At 40.4% G+C, this 12,479-nt stretch overlaps 1 protein-coding gene across 1 annotated transcript in view; it reads left to right on the forward strand.

The window, feature by feature from the left end:
* The window catches only part of SLC9A9 (solute carrier family 9 member A9), a 747,353-nt gene that overhangs the window by 705,343 nt on the left and 29,531 nt on the right, over positions 1-12,479 (forward strand). The gene's annotated exons all lie outside the window — the stretch shown is intronic.

Below are 12,479 nucleotides of genomic sequence, written 5' to 3' on the forward strand. Positions count from 1 at the left end.
CGAGGGGGCTATTGAAATAGTCTAGGGATGAGCCTATGAGAGCCTTGACTAGGGTGATGTTCATGGGAGAAAAGAGAAAAAGACATCGATGAGAGATGTGGTGAAGGCAGAAATGATAAGACTTGACATTGGATTGGATGTATGGAGCGGGTGAAAGTAAGAGAGGAGTCGAGGACCAAGAGTGGAAATCTGGAAGAGGGGAGGTTTTGTGGGGAAAGATAGACCTTTGATATACCTACCAACATTAGGCTCTGGGAGGAGGTGACCGTGTGTGATGGCCAATAAATGATGTTCTAAGACGGAAAGCATGGAATTGCCCAGAGTGTAGATCTCACTGCTACACTGGGCACAAAGCCAGGTTTGAGGCAGGTAACCTATTCTGTCATTCTGTTAAATGAACTGAGGCATAAAGCTACATTTCAGTCCCTACACCAAAGCCCCTGCCAAGGCTGCTAGAGCAGGGCGGCAGTGGGAACAGGCTGAGAAGATGGCTGACAACTTTGTTGGGGTGAAGAACAACGTGTACAAGGGAGAAGTTGTCCCACAGAGATGCGTGGGTGTGACAGGTCCCTCTAGCTGTACTTACTTTAACAAGTCTTGCATATGTATATTACATGTAAATTGGCTGGGCTACAAGAGCTTTGGGGATGACATTTCCTGATTCCTCCTTTTCTAAGCTGAAAATAGTAAGGGGGGAGAAAGCACAGAGTCGTCCAACTTGTGGCATTACAGAATTATGGCATCCTGTAATGTCAAATGGATTTGAAAGAACGCCATCTGAATAAACATCCAAAAACCCTTATGGACCTATCCTTTAGGACCCCTATAAGAAAACAAGATTGAATTTCACTTTTTTTTAATTTTTTTATTTTCAACTAGCAAACATTTTTAATTAATTTCCCCTTCTTTCTAGCCCCTCCATACCCCAATGAGCAATTTTAAAAATCCTCAATACATACTTGCATAGTCAATAAAACCCAAACCTTTTTGTCTATGAATGTTAAGCTCATCCTTTCTCTACCATGAGATGAGTGACATATTTTACCTTGATTCTTTTGGAGTTATGATTTATCAGTGTGTTGATTAGAATTCTAAAATCTTTCAATGTTGTTTTTCTCAATATTATTATATAGATTGTTCTCTTCATTCTGCTCACTTTGCTTTCCATCAGATTACATAGATTTTTCCAAGTTTCCTCTGAAATTGTCTACTTCATCATTTCTTATGGCATAATAATATTCCATTACAATCATATACTATAATTTGTTTAGCTTTTTCATATATGGATACAGCATTTGGAGTCAGGAAGACATAAGTCCAATTCCAGCCTCAAACATTTACTAACTATGTGACCATGAGCAAGTCATTTAACCTCTTTTTTGCCTCAGTTTCCTCAATTGTAAAATGAGATAATAGCTCCTCCCTTCCAGGGTTGTTGTGAGGATAAAGAGAGATATTTGTAAATCAGCATTTAGCTAAGTGTCTGGCACATTGTAGTGCTTTATGAATCTATTATTATTAAAGTACAGTATCCTATATTATTAAGATTGAGAGTATTAGTCATTGTTATATGATAATAATCATTATGATGAGTTTATTATATTAATTATTATGTTATATTATAATAAGTATATTATATATTGTGTTGAATATTAATTATTAATAGATTGAAAATATTAATTATATATTTCTGTTACATTATATTAATTATTATCTCAATCTTAGTTTCTAATTCTTACCTACCATTAAAATTATTGCTCTAAATATTTTTGTATACGAACATAGCTCAGAGATCTTGTGGGTTTGGTTACACCTCAATAAATCAAATATCATAATAAAGGAAAGGAAGTCACAGGAATTTTTTTGGTTTCCCAATGCATATAAATGTTTAGTTTACACAGTACTATAGCCTGTTAAGTATTCAGCAGCATTATATCTAAAGAAACAATGTACGTAATTTAATTAAAGAATGTTTTATTGCTGATAATGCTAACCATCATGTGAGCCTTCAGCAAATCATAATCTTTTTGCTGGTAGAGGATCTTGTCTCTATGTCGATGGCTGCTGGCTGACCAAGATGGTGGTTGCTGGAATTTCTTAAAATAAGGTAACAAAGTTTGCCACATTAGTTGACTCTTCAGTTCACTTGAAAACTTAGAGGCCACTGTAGAGTTATTAATTGGCCTAATTTCAATATTGTTGGGGCTTAGGGTACAGGAAGTCCCTAGGAGGGAAGGGGAGACAGCAGGGGGGGAGGGGGAAGGTGGGGAGAGACAGGGAGACAGACAGAGACAGACAGACAGAGACAGAGAGACAGAGAGAGATGAGGGATCAGCCAGTTGGTGGAGCAGTCAGAACACAGGCAACATTTATTAAGCTCACCATCTTATATGGACACAGTTTGTGGTGCCACAAAACAATTATAATAGTAGCATTACTGATGACAGATCACTATAACAGATATAATAATAATGAAAAAGTTTGAAATATTGCAAGAATTACCAAAATATGATACAATGACATGATATGAGCACATGCTGTTGGAAAAATGATACCAATAGATATGTTCAACACAGGGTCACCACAAACCTTTAATTTATTTTTAAAAAATCTATGAAGCACAATCAAGTGAACTGCAATAAAACAAAGTGCGCCTGTATAGATCCTTTTCTACCTTCTTTGATTTCTTTGGAGTAAAAGCCTAGTAATGGTACAGAAAAGTCAAACTTCTTGGACATAGCTTTAAATTGCTTTCCAGAGTGGCAGAAACAATTCACAGCTCCATCAATGCTAGTGTCCCTGTTCTCCTGGAGCCCCTCCAACATCCATAAATTTCCTCTTTTGTCATCTTTGCCAGTCTGATTACTATGAGGTGGAACCTCTTTCATTTACATTTCTGAATTTCAAATGTTACTAACCTTCCCTTCCTCTATGCAAAATTTCTAAACCTCCCCCAAAACTTCCATTCTTGATCTTCTTGAATGTTCTATAGTTGGGGCAAGATTACTATTCCTTTCCATAATGCCTTCTTACTTGTTAGGATCTGTTAATGGTAAAGTTCTTTATCCTTTTTCCTTTCTGAACTCTATCCTATTTTTAGTATTTAAAGAGTGAGTGTGTGTGAGAGAGAAAGACACAGAGAGAGAGAGAGACAGAGACAGAGACAGAGAGACAGAAACGCAGAGACACAGAGAGACACAGAGAGAGAGAAAGAGAGACAATCAGACAGACAGACAGACAGAGACAGAGAGAAAGAGAGAGAGAGAGGGAGAGAGAGGAGAGAGAAAGAAAGAGAGAGACAGAGAGAGAGAGAGAGAGAGGCAGAAACACAGAGACACAGAGAGACACAGAGAGAGAGAAAGACAGATAGACAGACAGAGACAGAGAGAAAGAGAGAGAGAGAGAGAGAGGGAGAGAGAAGAGAGAGAGAAAGAGAGAGACAGAGAGAGACAGAGAGAGAGAGAGAGAGAGAGAGAGAGAGAGAGAGAGAGAGAGAGAGAGAGATTTGGGTATATTCTAGAAGTTAGCTTTATAAACAGATAGGGCTGGTATAAATAGATTATGATATGGAATAGGAAGAAGATATTGAACTTGGAGTCCATTCTGAGTTGAAACTCAGATTCTCCCACTATGTGACCTTGAGTAAATCACTTGAACTTCCTGCATCTCGGTTTTCTAAGCTATAAAATGATGGTTTCACTTCCATCTGCAACATAGCAGAAATGCTTAGAAGTGACTGGCCTGAATATATCTTTATATCCACCCCTAAACTCACCCTTGCACTCTAGTCCTATATTACTACCTGTAGGACATCTCCATCTAAATGTCTTGTAGGCATTTCAAACTCAACAATAGGATCCATTATATTTTTTTTCTGCTTCTAAACTTCCCCATTTCTGTTAAAAGCTCCATTATTCTTCCAGTCACACAAGTTTACAACCTTGAAGTCATCCTTGAATTATTCCTTTCCCACAACCCCAACCCAATCAGTTACAAAGAAAGTCTGGTCAACATCTCTTTCTTCACTGCCCTTTTCTTCACCCACAAAATGACCTTAGTTAAGGCCCTCATCACCTTTATGTCTTATAGTCTTGAGTAACACAATAACATCTTAATTGACCTCCTTACTTTAAGCCTTTCTCTTTTCCAATCTGTCCTCCACATCCTTGAAATCCATGTCACCCAATCCCACTCAAAAATCACCAATGGTTCCCTATGGATTATGGAGTAAAAAGTAACCTCCTCAGACTTAAAGCCGTCTATAATCTAGCACTCACCAATTTTATTCATATCATTTCCCTTTCTCTAGTCTCTTTCCACTATTAGTTGTTTCTTCCTATTTGACATTTTCTCTCCCACCTCCGTGCCATTAGATCATGACTCCCTTTGTCTAAAATGCCTTCCTTCCTTACTTTAGCATGATAGAATGGCTAGATGCCTTAAAACCTGGGCCCAAAGGTCACCTCCTAGAAGAGGCTTTTCCCTCTTTCCTCAAATTATTTTGTATTAATTTTATGCACTTTGTACTTACTTCTATATGTACATGTTATATGCCCTCAGGACTATCAACAATCAATGAATATATATTAGCCTACCGTGTGCAGGGCACCATACTAGGCACTAGGGATAAAAATACAGTGAAAGAATCCATAATATAAGGAAGCTTACATTCTGTTGGGGGAGGCAAGGACTATGTTCTTTTGGAGCTTTGTATCTCCAGCACCTGGCACAGTGTGTTCCACATAGTAGGAACTTAATCTTTACTGAATTGAATTTTCAGTTAAGTATTTCAGTCATTAACATTAGTTGACAGCAAGCTGAGAGCAAGATTCTGTAGAAATGAGACCCTTTGGAGGAGTGGGGCAGAGCCTAGAGGGAGAGGGAAGATAAGAAAGCAGGTCTAGAAAAGTACGGTTACAGAATCACAGAACTTAGAGCTGGAAATGGCCTCGTTGGTCATCTAATCTGCTTCATACCTGAAAAAGAATCCCCTCCACACTATGCCCAAGGAGTAGGTCCAGCCTCTCTTTGAAGATTTCCAACAAGGGGGAATCAGTTATCATCTAAGGCATTCTGCTCAAGGACAACTAGTTATCATGTTTGGGGGTTTTCTTTCCTATTGTCAAGCCTAAATCTTTGCAACTTCCACCCACTGCTTTTCAGCCCTTTGGCTTAAATGAAACAATATGGTAGCCCTCCGAAAATCTGAAAATGCCTGTCACCTTTCCCTTTGTCTTCTCAGGACTAAACATTCCCATTTCTTGCATCTGATCCCCTTATGTCATGGACTCAAGTCCTTCTCTCTTCTGGATACTCTTCAGCTTACCAGCCAATCCTCATGCATCATATACTTTAAGTGACAGAATCAAGGTGACTCAGACAGGATATGGAAAACCATGAGTAGAACTCAGATTCCTTGATTCAGTTCAATATCCTTTCCATTACACCAGGACCTATTTGCCTTTGATCCAATTGATTGAGATATTCCCTCTACCTGAAAGCAAGAAGTTAGAACCAACACAATACAAAGAAATGAGTATGAACTGTGGAATCAGACCTGTGTTCATATCCTACCTCTGACATTCCCTAAATGCATGAGCAAATCACCGAGCTGTTGTACTCTAGACCTCAGTTTCCTCTTCAGTAAAATAGCATCCAAGATCACTTATATGGGAGTAGGAGGGAAGTAGGAGAAGGGAGGAAGGGAATAAGCATTTATTAAGCAACTACTATGTGTTGGGCACTGTGGGAAGTACTTTTCAAATATTATTTCATTTGATCCAATTCTGCCAAACTTGCAAGACAGAGGCTATTATACCCATTTTCAAAGACCTCGTGGCGGAGGTCTTTCAACTCCCCCTGGCACAGGCCAGGCAGGAGAAATCCTATACCCTCTTTCTCTCTCTTCTCCTTAATTCCTTCCCTCTATATTCATTAAAATCACCATAAATTTCCAAACTGACTTGGATATTTTATTTGGGATTTTCTCTGGAGACCAAATTAATTTAGATTAGGTCACAACCCTAAAATTATCCTTACAGTCTTAACGCTTAAGAAAAATGAGACAAACAGATTTAGTGGCTTGCCTGGGATCATACAGCTAATAAGTGTCTAAAGCCTCATTTGAACTCAGGTCTTCCTGACTCCAGACCCAGTACTCTGTGTATCATGATATCCCCTAGCTACTTCTAAGCTCTAAATCTAAAATGCTATAACCTGACAAATACCCTGGAGGAGTGGATGGAGAGGTTCATTCCTTCTAGTGCTTTGATTCCAATTAATCTTCCATTTGACTTGGGCTCCTGCTCAGAGGTCTCATTCCTCTTCCAAGTACTCATCCAATTGTCTATTACCAAATTCATAAATGTGGGACAGGATCAGGCTTGGAGATTGCCCTGCCCCACCCTCACCATTAGACTGGCAGTGGATCATCACCAACAGAGATCCTCGTGGCGTCAGCTTAATCCATGATACATGGACTAATCCTGTGGAGGGTCCTGAGGGGATTAGAACAGTGAGTGGTTAATTCTGGGAATTGAGTGAATCATACTGACTGCATCTTGTGACTCAGTTCTGTAGCGAGCTCAGTTCCCTTTACAGGTCTTCTCTAATTTCTGTCTTGTGAGAAAATTGTATTCCGTTATGGGAGTTGGGGGAGGAAATTTTATTGCATTATTTGAACCTAGTCCCATGTGGCTGGGAAGGAAGCTGGACCACCTCTGCCTACTGTTTAAAGAGCCTTAACCAAAGATTTAGATTATGCTGGCCAGAAATCCAGTCAGACCCAAAGATTGCTGCAAGCAGTTTTCACACAGTTGTACATCTCAAGCTACCCATATGTCTTATCTGAAAACTGGCACTGTACAGTTATTATTTCCATGTTCTTTTGATGATTGACAGACATTTGCGGGGAGACTACGACATTTCTTTTTGTTAATTCAGGGAATTTCACCTGTTTGTTCTTCCTCTCTCAACTTGAAAAGTCTCTAATCTTCCCTTCAATTAGAAATCAGATTACCTAATGGTGTAAACTGGTCATTTCCTTTTAATTAATTAGCCTTATTTGATTGTTTTTCACTTATATTAGTCTCCCTATATTCTAGGTTCAGCCCTAGGTCCCGATTTGTTATACACTGAGTAATACATCTAAATACCCAGAAGCTCAAACCTTTGTATCTTCAGTCAATTATTTCATCTTTTATTCACCCACTGTCAAGTCAGGAAGGTTTTACTACTTAGCTCTTTCCAGAACCATCAGGGTTGAAAAGTTAAAAACAATAAGAAAACAAAACGATCTCCTAATATTCAACAAAACAAGAAAAGGGGGAAGTAGGACAAAGAGAAGAATGGAAAGAGCATGGAAAGAATTTCTAAAGGCAGTGGGGCCAGCCATGCATCTCCCTTACTTGTTTGGGGAAGCAGAGAATTGCATGACTTTTTGCCCATGAAACAGACCCGAAATTCACAGCTCAGACTTCATAGTTCCCTCTCCATCCTAAATGAACCATCCATCTAAAGTGAGGTTGCCTTAACTCCCAGTCCCTAGCTGGTCTTCTTAGCAGGCATCAAGTGGTTTCCAATCACTAATCTTCAGTAGATATATAGGGACAACCATTAATAATTAGCATTCATTAAGCACTGTACAAAACACTGTGCTAAGCATTGGAGTGACAAATGGAAAAGAAAAAAAAATCTCTGCTCTCTAAGAACTCACATTCTAATGAGGGAGACAACCCATATGGAAGTTTTCAGCTGCACATCAGATGCAAAGGTTCCATGGTCCTTAGGGTACAGCCACAAAGCAGATGGTTATGCGTGATCTTTACTATCATTTCCACTGATAAAAACCATAATCGTTTCTGACGTTGAGCTACGTGTCCGTGCCAAGGACTCTGGTGGCAAGAACTTTCCCTCCTGGGTTTTCATTAGCCGTGGCTGCAGTGCCTGGAGATGCAATGGCCAGACTACCTCTCCAAGGAGTTAATTGCCAAGATAAAGGCAATGGGAGCTCTGCCAGAGAGAAGGGAGGCGGACAGTTGGGAATGGGGAGGACTGAGGAAGGAGCTGCCATTCCCAGGGCTTTGGGGTTTATCTGTCCATCAGCGGCGACTGGTCCAGCCATTGAAGCTCTCCACAGGGATGTCCCTCTTCGTTGATGGGGCCAGGCTGGAAGCAGGGCCAGTGGTCTTGTGTTCACAGTTAGGAGGAATATCCATTAGGGTACAAGAACACAGAGTGGTAGAAGTGGGGTTGGTACCTTGACCTGAACAAATAGGAAACATGTCCTACGTCTTCCTCGGGGGTAACTTGCTGCTTCATCTAGAAAGGCTTGCCTGCCCCTTGGGTAACAGCTGGTTGGCAGCTGGTAAACTGGCTGGCCCCACTTCTCCACACAGTGGCTGCAGGAGCTAAGCTGGAAGCAGAACTGGGGGGGTCTAAAAGAAATTGCTGGCCCCGTGGCTCCTGGGTTCAGAGTCTTGGGCTGTCTCCATCTCGATCTCAGAGATGGCAGCAGAGAAAAGATGGTGGTGGTTTAATTTGCCTGTCACAAGCTATCCCCAAAGTCCTTCCCTCAGAGTGTTGGGTTGCTTGGTAAAAGGAAAAGGTTCTGATTCCCATCTCTGTTTCAAGGGCCCCCCACACCTTCCAAATGTTCCCAATTAGCTCCTGGAAAAACATACATTCCCATTGCCAAGGGGAAGCATTACTGATATATTTACTTCCTAATCCGGAGTCTGTATCTATCCCCAGAAGGGTTTTTTATGTCCTTGGAGACTGTTTTCGAGACCTCGCTTCCCCGTAGATGCGATAAAATTTACAGACTATAGAGGGCACCTAAAGTTTTCGCCTGCACCAAGACTTTGGAGACACGTTTTGCAGAGCCTGGCCTGTATTCGCAGAACAAAGGATATCCTAGCTGGAGCTGTGCACACGAGATGATGCTGAGATTGCCCCAATCTGCTTGGGTTAACGCACATATTGAAGCCGGTTCTGTACTGCCTTCAGTGCTGGCAAATCCTGCTCAGTCTAGTCCAACTCTTGAGAGACTGAAAGTGCTATAGTGAGAGTCAGGAACTCAAAGGCATGTCTGAGAAGCTCACAGAACCTCAGCTTTATCCTTCCTGCCTTGCACAGTGTTGTGCGAAGCTCTGACCTCTGTATCCCTGAGAAGGACAATCAGTCAGGAGCTCATGTGGTATGTTTGTGTTTCCCTTGGAATACTGCGTGGTCAATAGTCAAATGTTTTTCCTTGTGTGCCTCTCCAATTTACTTTAAAAAATTAAGGTCATTTGAATCTTAGCATGGATAGAATGAACATCTAAATGCATGGAATAAAAATAGATAGCATTAGGGAAGACGTCAATTGTACCAAAAGAGGTATTTTTCAAAAGTCTTTTTTAAGTTCCTTCCCCAAGTCAAAATCTTGACTTCTAAAAAGCCCTTAAAGATTGGAATTAATTCTAAATTTAATTTAATTTAATGTTTATCCTAAATTATTTCATTTAATATTAATCTTAAACTAAATTAGGATTAAATATCAAGGTCTGATGATCCTTCACTCATCCTCATTCTTTTTTCTTCATAATCCGTATCCCATTTTTCTGGATCTTTTTTTTTTCACTTTGCATTATTTTGTCAAGTTCTTCCCAGATTTCCCTGTAGTCCTCTTACTTAATTGCCTCATAACATATCTATTGCCTCTGATGATGGCATTTTTATGATTAGTATTCATCTTGATCATGGTCTGAGAGGCTGAAAAAACTATACATGCAATTCTGTGATGTCAACGATGACCCCACTCCTACTGAAACAAAATAGCCGGTAGGAGGCAGCCACAGGCTTCATCCATTCTATAGCAATGAGAACATTCTTTGCTTGGAAAACATCTGGTTAAGTTCTAAGCGTCCTGTAAGAGCAGATGCCTGTCTCCAATGATCCCGTTCGCCTAAGGGATCCCTCTCAGGACTCTGCCTTAGCTCACAAAGCAAGGAATCCCAAAGTTCAGGGTCAAGCTCCCACTCATTTCCTAATGCGTTAAGGATGACCTACAGCCTAGCCAAGCATTTGGAAACAAGGCTAAAAGAGAAGACTGCCTGGACCCTGAAAATAAAAAGCCGCAGGGCTCTCAATGTATTTTTATTTTCCCACAGCAACACCAGGAAACCTGGGGGCGTTGGGATTTTATAAAGTGTGATATTTCCTTTGGTTTTCGTTACTCACAGTAGTATCAGGTTTAGCTTTATTAGTCTTTTTTTTTTCATTTTCCTTTTTACAACGAGATAGAATTGCAATCATCATAATCAAGCGTTTAAACAAAAAAAGAAAAATTGAAAGTGATTTTCCTTAGTTGGCCTGTCACTCATAACAATTCCATTCAGTGAGAAATGTTCCATTTCTCCTCTGAGTATGCATGGTCAGCAGGAGATGGATCTAATGTCCACTCCCACACACATTAAAAGTATTTGGCTCACCCCAGGGGGAACAAAAACAAACCAATCAGAGCCCTTTTCCCAGAAAAGTTCTCCTTAGTAAGAGCCAGAATACGAATGAGGAAAAATTTTATTTAAGTAACAAGGATTTGTAAGAACGTTGAGACCTTCTGGGGAAAACCCACTAATTGAAGCATTGGACCTACGTAAGAAGCAACTCTCTGGCTATTTGGATCTTAGCATCTTATTAGAGGTCTTCACTGACTCAACAAAAGCATCAAAGCCTGTACAGAGCAACCAGCCATTGATGAAGAGACTGTTACGTGCCAAGCACTGGATCACTAGTTACTTCAGATACAAGAAGTGAAGGGGTTCTCGTCATTTCCTAATTAGTATTTTTTAGAATCATAGTTTTCTCTCCAACCCACAACTGTTTTCCCTTAACAGTATCCTTTTGTGTTTTGTTTTGTTTTGTTTTATTTAAACCCTTACCTTCCGTCTTGGAGTCAATACTAAGTATTAGTTCCCAGGCAGAAAAGCACTATGGGCTAAGCAATAGGGGTTCGGTGACTTGACCAGGGTCACACAGATACAGGAAATATCTGAGGTCAGATTTGAACCCAGGACCTCTCCTCCCCAAGACTGACTCTATCCACAAGAGTAGACTTGTGGAAAATTTCACTCGAATGTGGATAGGGACTTGGACCTGGGATTTCACTGAGATAGCAAAATCCCAGACAAGGAAAATATCTATTCGAGCAACTCTGTAATTTAGAGTAAAACAAACTGACTCCGCACACCAAGAGGCTAAGTCGCTAGCTTGGGGTCACATAGCCAGTTTGTGTGAGAGGCAGAACTTGAACCCAGGTCTTCCTGGCTCTAAGACTAGCTCACTCTCCCTCCTGTATCCAGGTCTTCCTGGCTCTAAGACTAGCTCACTCTCCCTCCTGTATCCCAATCATGTGGTGTTTCTATTGATCTTTATAACAAAGACCAAAGAGATCTGGAACCAGAGCAGGTACAAAAGAAAATGTTGTCTACCATTTGTTAAGATGTATAATGGGGCAAAGTAGCTGAAACAACTTGGAGCATCTCATCAAATGGTCTTGTTAAGGATTATTTGAAAAATATGTATCTTCCATGGATTTTGGTTTTAAGAAGGTCATCTCAGACCCAGAGAAAGAAGGTCCTGAGTTCAGATGTGACCTCAGATGCTTCCTAGCTGTGTGACCCTGGGTAAGTGACTTAACCCCAGTTGCCTGGCCCATACTTCTCTTCTGTCTTGGAACCAATTCTTAGTATCCATTCAAAGACAGAAGGCAAGGGTTGTTTTTTAAGTTATTTTCCCAACATTGCTATAATTAATGAATTATTTCTTTGCTTGGTGCTGGTTTATTTTTCTTCTTTACCAAATATTCCCCATTACTCACTTTACATTAGCAGTTAGGTAGCTCAGTGGATAGCTGGGGAAATATGAGTTCAAATCCTGCCTCAACTATTTACTAGCTGCGTGGTATGTGCCACATCTCCCCCTTAGTCACACAATCTCTCTGCTTCCGTTTCCTCATCTGTCAACTGGTGATAAACAATAACCTCTGCCTTGAAGGGGTTTTTTGTGAACTGGACAATAATAATTGCTGTGAGAATCAAATGAGAAGCCATACATAAAATGCTTTGTAAGTCTCAAAGGGCTATTCAAGGGGTCCCTAACATATATTGCTGACTATATTTCAATGTATTTAGGTTCCTTTGGAATTCTATCTAGTTAATTGTATATAAAACACTACTGTTAAAAGGGCTCCAAAAGTTTCGCCAGCCTGCCCAGAAGAGGTCTGCTTTGACACCAAAAAGGCTAAGACCCCTTGGGCTACATAAATGCTAGCTGTACTTTACAAGTCCTCGCCTCCCAGACCCCTGATTGGGAAGCCCCTATATGCTTATTATTATTGTTGTTGTTGTTGTTGTTGCTGTAACTGATGTCAAAAAGAAGTCGATGCTGAGAGCTAGAATCCTCAGCAAGGCTCAATAAAATCTGCCTCATTTTCCTCA

This window comes from Monodelphis domestica, chromosome 8, assembly GCF_027887165.1.
Source record: "Monodelphis domestica isolate mMonDom1 chromosome 8, mMonDom1.pri, whole genome shotgun sequence".
In the NCBI taxonomy this organism is placed as follows: Eukaryota; Metazoa; Chordata; class Mammalia; order Didelphimorphia; family Didelphidae; genus Monodelphis; species Monodelphis domestica.